This window comes from Salvelinus sp. IW2-2015, unplaced genomic scaffold, assembly GCF_002910315.2.
Source record: "Salvelinus sp. IW2-2015 unplaced genomic scaffold, ASM291031v2 Un_scaffold2681, whole genome shotgun sequence".
Classification (NCBI taxonomy): domain Eukaryota; kingdom Metazoa; phylum Chordata; class Actinopteri; order Salmoniformes; family Salmonidae; genus Salvelinus; species Salvelinus sp. IW2-2015.
Window position 1 is genome coordinate 35541 of NW_019943987.1, and position 9436 is coordinate 44976.

At 40.0% G+C, this 9436-nt stretch overlaps 2 long non-coding RNA genes across 2 annotated transcripts in view; one reads left to right on the forward strand and one right to left on the reverse strand.

Annotated features, from left to right (window-relative positions):
• LOC139025441 (uncharacterized) overlaps nt 1-177 on the reverse strand; it is a 280-nt gene extending 103 nt beyond the window's left edge. The window contains exon 1 of the long non-coding RNA XR_011477022.1: nt 137-177. This is a non-coding gene — a long non-coding RNA (uncharacterized lncRNA). The remainder of the gene's footprint in view (nt 1-136) is intronic.
• A 311-nt stretch (nt 178-488) lies between these two features.
• LOC139025440 (uncharacterized) lies at nt 489-1128 on the forward strand. The gene is made up of 3 exons (XR_011477021.1): nt 489-693; nt 936-974; nt 1051-1128. It is a non-coding gene; the product is annotated as an uncharacterized lncRNA (long non-coding RNA).
• The last annotated feature ends 8308 nt before the right edge of the window (nt 1129-9436 follow it).

The window sequence follows — 9436 nt, forward strand, 5'->3', positions numbered from 1 at the left end:
GAGACGAGATTAAATATTATAATATTCATGAGAGAGGAGGTGTTGGTACTGTAAATATTATACATATTCATGAGGAGGAGGTGTGTAACTATAAATATTGGTAATATTCCAACTGAGGATGAGGGCGAGTGTGTACTATAAATATCTATAATATGCCATGAGGAGGAGGTGTGTACTCAATATTATAATATTCCATGAGGAGGAGGTGTGGTAGCACATATTTATAAATATTCCATGAGGAAGGAGGTGTGTACTATAAATATTATAATAGCATGAGGAGGAAGGTGTGTACTGTAAATATTATTAATATTCCATGAGGTGAAGGTGTGGTAAACTTATAAATATTAATAGATATTCCATGAGGAGGTTTGTACTATAAATATTATCACTGTTTCCAGTAGGAGGAGGTGTATGTAACTGTCAATCTTATAATATTCGCATGAGGTGAAGGTGGAAGGTGTGTACTATAAATAGATTTATATGCCATGAGGAGGAAGGTGTGTAACTGTACATATTATAATATTCCATGAGGTGAAGGTGTGTACTATAAATATTATAATATTCCATGAGGAGGAGGTGTGTACTATAAATATTATAATATTCCATGAGGTGAAGGTGTGTAACTATAATATTTTAATATGCCATGAGGAGGAGGTGTGTACTGTAAATATTATAATATTCCATGAGGAGGAGGTGTGTACTGTAATATACTAATATTCCATGAGGAGGCAGGTGTGTACTAATAAAATATGTAATATTCCATGAGGAAGGAGGTGTGTATACTAAATATTATAATATTCCATGAGGAGGAGGTGTGTACTGTAAATATTATAATAATGCCTAGAGGAGGAGGTGTGTACTATAAATATTATAATAAATTCCATGATGAGGAGGTGTTGTTGCTATAAATATTATAATATTCCATGATGACGGAGGTGTGTACTATAAATATTATAATATTCCATGATGAGGAGGTGTGTACTTACAATATTATAATATTCCATGAGGAGCTGTGTACTATAAATATTATAATATTTCCATGATGAGGAGGTGTGTACTATAAATATTATAATATTCCATGATGAGGAGGTGTGTACATATAAATATTATAATATTCCATGAGGAGGAGGTGTGTACTATAATATTATAATTTCCATGAGGAGGAGGTGTCGTATATAAATATAATATTTCCATGAATGAGTGAGGATGTGTACTTATAAAGTATTATAATATTCCATGAGGAGTGGTGGTACCTATAAATAGTTATAATATTCGCATGATGAGGGTGTGTACTATAAATATTATAATATTTATGAGGAGGAGGTGTGTACTTATCCAAATATTATAATGTACCGAATGAAGGAGGAAAAGTTTTTTTGTGTACTATAAAATAGTTAAATAATATTCCATGATGAGGAAGGTGTGTGTATTATAAATATTTAATATTCATGAGGAGAGAGGGTGTGTAATATAAAATATATAATTATTCCATGAAGAGGTTGTGTACTATAAATAGTTATCTATATTCCATGAGGACGGAGGTGTGTACTAAACATAGTTATAAATATTCATGAGGAGGTGTGTATATAAATATTATAATATTCCATGAGGAGGTGTGTACTTAATATAATATTATAAATATTCCATGAGGTAGGAGGTGGGTATTATATAATATTATAATATGCCCATAGGAGGAGGTTGTATTATAATATTATATAAGTTATGCCAGTGAGGAGGAGGTGTGTACTATAAAATATTTATAATATCCATGAGGAGGTGTTGTAGCTATTAATATTATAATTAGCAATAAGTGGGACATAGAATATTATGCTATCATGAGGTAGGTGTGTACTATTAAATATTATAATAGTTTCCATGGGAGGATGGTTGTTACTATAAATATTATAATTATTCCAGAGTGAAGGAGGGTGTACTATAAAAATATTATAATATCCGCATGATGAGGAGGTGTGGTACTATAATAATAAGATTCCATGGGACTGTGGTATATAATATTTAACATGATGAGGAGGTGTGGTACTATAAATATATAATATTCCATGAGTGAGCGTGTGTACTATAAATAGATAATAATTCCATGATGGAGGAGGGTGTGTCTTATAAATATTATAATATTCCCATGAGGAGGTAGGTGTTATATAAATTTATAATATTCCATGAGGAGGAGGTGTGTCCTATAAATATTATAATAATTCCTGAGAGAGGTGTTGTACTATAAATATATAATATTCCATGGAGGAGGTGTGTCCTATACAATATTATATATTCCATTGAGGAGGAGGTGTGTACTAAATATAAATATCCGATAGGATTACTATAATAATGCTGAGGTGTTACAATATAATAGCCAGGAGGGAGGTGTGTAATTATAAATATTATAACTGCCATGAGGAGGAGGTGTGGTACTATAAATATTATAATATCCATGAGGAGGGTGTGTACTATAAATATTATATATGCCAGCAGGAGGAGGTGGTGTACATAGAATATTATAATATTCCATGAGGAGGTGTGTACTATAAAATATTATAATATTCCATGAGGAGGAGGTGTGGTAAACTATAAATATTATAAATATGCATGAGGAGGAGGTTGTGTACTAGTAAATATTATAATATTCATGAGGGAGGTGTGTACTGATAAATATTTAATATTCCATGAGGAGGAGGAGGTGTGTACTATGAAATATATATCATGAGAGGAGGAGGTGTGTACTATAAATAGTTATAATATTTCCATGAGGAGAGGAGGTGTGTACTAGTAAAAATTATATAATATTCCATAGGAGAGCTGTGGTAATATATAATATTGTAAAGTACTTATAAGATAAAACCATAAGATAAACCTACATTAAGAGACAAAGTTATTCATGTATCCATGTAGTGTAAAAAAAAAAAACCTGCCTCGACTTCGAAGTACTAGCCAAATCTGAGGCTGGGCAAGACAGAAATAGTGTAGACTAGAATGTACGTTTTAGCTAAGTTTTCTCTGTATTTATTTGTGGTGCATTTTGTAACTGACGTCACAAAGGCATGATGTTTTAGAAGGGTAGATATGGGTGTGTTCACTGGAGTAGTTTCTGCCTGGGTTGAGTTCATTCAGACCACATAATGGGGAGGGAAAAGACTGATTGAAATGTGGGGGTAACTACTTGTATTTGTCCAATCAGAAGTGCTATTTTGTTTTCTGTTCCAAAAACGGTTTTAGAATGTTTTCCCATTTGCGTGCCCCTAATGAAGACGGCTCTGTCTTCGCAGTGGGCTGGAGTCACAGCAGTGGGTCGGGCAGTAGGGTGGAAGTCACAGCAGTGTGGGGCTGGAAGTCACAGCAGAAGTCCGGGCTGGAGTCACAAGCAGTGTCGGGCCGTAGGGGCTGGAGTCCACAGAGCGCTGGAGTCAGCGTGGCGTGTAGTAGGGCTGGAGTCACAGCAGTGTCAGGCAAGTAGGCTGAGAGTTCACAGGCAGTGTCGGTGCTGGATGTCACAGCAGTGTCGTGTAGTAGGGCTTGGTAGTCACAGCATTGTCGGGCAGTAGGGCGGAGTCACAGCAGAGTCAGGTCAGTAGAGGCTGGAGTTCACAGCAAGGATGGTCGTTGCAAGTAGGGTCTGGAGTCCACAGCAGAGTCGTGGCAAGGTAGGGCTGGATGTCACAGGGCAGAAGTCCGGGCAGTAGGGCTGGAGTCACAGCAGAGTCGCAGGTAGGTGTTCGGAGTTCAGCGGTCGTGAGGTCACACATCGGAGCCAGTCAGATGCTGGCAGGCAGTGTCGAGTAGAGCTGGAGTCACATCAGTGTTCGGGCAGTAGGGCTGGAGTCACGAGCAAGTGTCGGCAGTAGGGGCTGGGCAGCAGCAGTGTCGGGGCTGGAGTCACAGTCAGAGTGCGGGCAGTGGGCTGGAGTCACAGCAGTGTCAGGGCTGGAGTCACCAGCAGTGGTCGGTGCAGTCATGGCTGGAGTCACAGCAGAGTCGTGAGTAGAGGCTGGAGTCCAAGCGAGTCGGGCAGGTAGAGCTGGAGTCACAGCAGTGTCGGGCAGTAGGGGCTGGAGTCACAGCAGAGTCGTGCAAGTAGGCTGGAGTCACAGCAGAGTGCGGCCAGCTAAGAACGGCTGGAGTCACAGCAGCTGTCGGGGCAGTGTGCTGGAGTCCAGCAAGGGCAGTGGTCCGGGCAGTAGGCGCTGGAGTCACAGCAGTGTCGGGCAGTAGGGGCTGGAGTCGAAGCAGAGTGTCGGCTGGAGTCAGCAGCAGTGTTGGGCAGTAGGATGCGTGTGGGCTGTAGTCACAGTACAGTGTCGGGCAGTAGGGCTGGAGTCACAGCAGTGTCGGGCTGGAGTCACAGCATGGTGTTGGGCAGTAGGGCTGGAGTCAACAGCAGTGTCGGGCAAGTAGGGCGTGGAGTGTCACAGCAGTGTCGCTGGAGTCAGGAGGCATGAGTCGGGGCAGTAGGGCTGGAGTCACAGCATGTGTCGGGCAGTAGGGTGTTGGATTCACATCAGTGTGCGGGCAGTAGGGCTGGATTTTGTCACATCATTGTAGGGTTGGAGTCAGCAGCAGTGTCGGGCAGTAGGACTGGAGTCATAAGGCAGTATCTAAAGGCAGTAGGGCTGGAGTCACATCATTGTAGGGCTGGAGTCATGCAGCATTGGTCCGGGCAGTAGGGCTGGAGTCACATCATTGTAAGGTGTGGAGATCACCAGCAGATGTCGGGCAGTAGGGCTGGAGTCACAGCAGAGTCGGGCAGTAGGGCTGGAGTCACAGCAGAGTTCGGCCAGTAGGGGCTGGAGGTCACAGGCAGAGTCGGCAGTAGGGCTGGAGTCACAGCAGTGTCCGGTGCAGTAGGGCCTGGAAGTCACAGCAGAGTCGGAGGCAGTAAGGGCTTGGAGTCACAGCAGAGTCGGGCAGTAGGGCTGGAGTCACAGCAGAGGTCGGGCTAGGGCTGGAGTCAGCAGCAGTGTCGTGCAGTGGGCTGGTAGTCACAGACAAGCAGTGTCGGTGCAGATAGGGGCTGGAGTCACAGGCAGAGTCGTGTAGTTAGGCGTTGGAGTCACAGCAGTGTTCGGGCCAGTAGGGCTGGAGTCAGCAGGCAGAGTCGGGCAGTAGGGCTGGAGTTCACAGTTCAGAGTCGGCAGTAGGGCTTGGCAGTCCAGCAGAGTGTCGGGCAGTAGGGGCTTTTTGGGATGAGTCAAGCAGGGAGTCGGGCAGTAGGCGTGGAGTTCAAGCAGAGTCGGGCAGTAAGGGCTGAGAGTCACAGGTCAGAGTCGGGCAGGTAGGTGCTTGGAGTCACAGCAGTGTCCCGTGAGTAGGGCTGGAGTCACAGCACGTGTAGTGCAGTAGGGGCTGGAGTCAGCAGCCGAGTCGTGTAGTAGGGCCTGGAGTCACAGCAGTGTCCGGGCAGTAGGGGCTGGAAGTCACAGCAGTGTCGGGCAGTAGGGCTGGAGTCACAGCAGAGTCCAGGCAGTAGGGCTGCGAGTCACAGCAGAAGTCGGGCAGTAGGGCTGGAGTCACAGCAAAACAACGAGTTCAGGCAGTTAGAGCTGGGAGTCAGCAGCAGAGTCGGGCTGGAGTCACATCAGTCGTCGTGTAGTAGGGCTGGAGTACAGCAATGTCGGGCAGTAGGGTTGGAGTCACAGCAGTGTCGGGCTGGAAGTCACAGCAGTGTAAGGCTGGAGTCACAGCAGTGTCGGGGCAGTAGGGCTGGAGTCACAGCAGAGTCGGGCGTAGGGCTGGAGTCACAGGCAGTGTCGGGGCAGTAGGGCTTGGAGTCACAGCAGTGTCGGGCTGGAGTCCAGCAGCAAGTGGTAGGGCTGGAGTCAGCAGCAGAGTCGGGCAGTAGGGCTGAGTCAAAGCAGTGTAGGGCATGACTTTGGGAGCATGGCAGTGACTAATAACGCCTTTCCTGCCCGCCCTGCCTCTTGTGAGCGCTTTGATCTCTTAAATGTACCACACACACATACTTTCTTTGCCGTGCCTATTGCGACCTTCCACCTCATATGAACGGATCTCCATACTGGAAATGGAAAAACTTGGAAGCAATCATGGAGGATCATCATCCCTATGTCACCTCCTTACTGCCCTGCAGACTGTTTACTGTGAAGGGCGACGTCTACACAAGGGATGTAGTATGTTAGTTCAATTGGAACATGTATTTATTTATTTATTTATTTATTTATGCACACGTGTGTCCTAATAAGTACTTACAAAACATGACTACTACTTAAACAGAGTTCATATCGTAGTATGCAACACATCTGTTTGTATTGCTCAGAAAAATACTTTAGGGATGAGAGAAAGTCTGGCGAAAGCTGATATTTCTATGAGGGGAGGCAGACAGGCCGTGTTACGTGAGCTGTGTAGAGCATATGGTGTTAAGGTCCCATACAATCAGATGGAATACAAATACATCCTATTTATATCTTATTAGCTATACAAGTTTAGAATGAAAAGAACTCTGACGCACCCGGGACTGGTTTAGCATCAATGGGAGAGGCACCACTGACAAAGTAGAAAGTAGGAGAAATATAGCAGGGGTTTCGCTATTGGTTACCGAATGAAAATATAATCACTATCTTCTGTGACGTATATTATTATGTATTTACATATATTTGTTGTATTATTACAGTATATTGTTATATTATTACAGTATATTGTTATATTATTACAGTATATTTTATATTATACAGTATATTGTTATATAAATTACAGTATATTGTTATATTATTACAGTATTTGTTATTTTAAGTATATTATTATATTATTAAGTGTATTATTACAGTGTATATTATATGATATTACAGTATATTACAGTAAATGATTATTTACAGTATATTATTAAGATTACATATATTATTATAGAATTAACATTATATTTTACAGTATATTATTATAGAATTACATATATTATTATATAATCACATTATATTATCAGTATATTATTATAGAATTACATATATTATTATATAATTACAGTATATTGTTATATTATTACAGTAATATTTATTATAGAATTACATATATTATTACAGTATATTATTATAGAATTACATATATTATATATAATTACAGTAATATATAATTACAGTATATTATTAAAATATGATTACATATATTATTATATAATTACAGTATATTGTTAATATTATTACAGTATATTATTATAGAATTACAAGTACATTATTATATTATTACAGTAGTATTATGATATTACAGTATATTATTACAGTATAATTTTTATATAATTACAGTATATACAGTAAATTATTATATTACAGCATATTATTATATAATTACATATATTATTATATTATTACAGTATATTATTACAGTAAATTATTATATTATATTATTACAGTATATTATTATATAATTACAATATTTTATTATATTACATTATAAGAGTAAATTATTATATTATATTATTACAGTAAATGATTATATTATATTATTACAATATATTATTATAATATATTATATATTATATTACAGTATATTATTATATTATGTTATTACAGTATATTATTATATATCATTACAGTATATTATTACAGTAAATTATTATATTATATTATTACAGTATATTATTATATTATTCAGCAAAAACAAACCCAAACTCAAGCTAAGTAGATCAAGTTGATATAGATGGCTATTATTCTATAATAGATGACTGTTTCTAGGATTTGAAGACATTGGGGGCTTAGCCCAAAGCCAGTAGGGGGGTCTGGCCAAAACATCTCAACAGCTAAATGCACGAATTTGGCGCACTTTGAGATTAATATTGAGAGATTAGAACATTGAGAGATGAGATGTTTTTCTTCCCTGCCATTTGCCCCTGGTTGCTGCTGTTCCAAGTGCTCCACTGGCCTGCTGTTGTCATCCGTCCTCCTCCTCGGCTCCTCTGAAAGGTAGCAAGGTAAAGGTGCAACATGTCATTACTTCGTTTTAAAGGGCGACTGCACTTCCTGGTTTGGCCTCATTTTAGATTTGGTTCATTAAGAAATGCTAGCGGCCATGACTTAAATTAAACAGGGTTTAGGGGTGTGGTTTGACGTGGGTGTCTCGCGTGTGTATGTGTGTTCGCAGGTGGGAAGATTTAGCCAAATGATTTAGCCAATTAGCTTCAGCTGGCTGGTGTGCGACTTGACTTTGACTTTGGATAGCCTATCTCCGGGGCTAGTTAGGGACCGTTAATAAACGACACAATGTAAACTAGACAATATCTTCATGTTGTACACATTTTAGTTTTATCATTACATGGTTTCAATATTTATATATGAATTTCTATAAATTTATAGTTGGTTCGAGGGTTTGTTTATAACTCATTGAAATTTGGAGTATTGGAATCTTAACATATTGTCACATATTGTATATATTCTGACATGTACATTGTGTAATTTACCGATGGTAACGAGCCCCACAGGCATTATGATCAGGTCGCGTGCAGCTGCACTCTGAATTGATGATAACTTGTGTGCTGCCAGCTGTGGGTATGTGGGCAGGATTGAAGCAAACCCCACCATAATCTACTTTGCGATGAAGTCACAACCACAAGTCACAAAACTCGGTTTTGGACGAGACTGACTTTATGACCAAAATTATCCTATTTACAACTTTGTAGTCAATTTTGACAGTAGAATAAATATTTCTGAAYCATATCGATGCCACATATGCTGTTTTCTAAACTAGATGTTTTTTAAGGAACGGTTGCTCTTTAAAGTTTCTGTATACTGACACGACCATGGCAACTCAACTGGAAAGAAACATGTAAGTGTCCACATAAGAGCGTAACACAACTCCAAACATGACAGATAAGAAGCTACATAGCCTCTAGGGCCTAGGCCAGGATTCCCCAACTGGTGCTCAGTGGGTGGTTTTATATGCCCCCCCCCCCCCCAAGTTTTCTGTTCAACCAAAAACAAAGTAGGATTTTGGGGGAATTGTCATTGTTGGACTTAACATAGACTTTAAAAACACACAAGAAATCAGCTCCAAGTGATTTTAATTTAATCTGTTCCCAAGTATTCCCAGCATAATAGAGAGACATGTGATCATATACAAATGTAAGGAAGGTTTGAAATGATTATGGTTTGTCAAATATTATATCTGTTTGGACTTCTTGCGGTCAATTTGCCATCTACAAATTATTTGTGATTATGTTCCGGCTCCTGACCAAGAAAACAATCGTCCCGTGGCTGAATGTAGTTGATGATCCCTGGCCTAGGCAGAGACTTGAGGCCAGAAAATTGACCTGTAGAATGGAATAGGTCATGACCTTTATCAGAGCTCGTACTCAGCCAGAGAAGGTTAGCATTTTCACATCTGGTGGCTTATCCATTGAAAAAGGGTCATCCTACAAATACCTAGGTATATGGTTGGACGATAAGTTGTCCTTTTAAAGTTCATATGGATAATCTTGTGACAAAGCTAA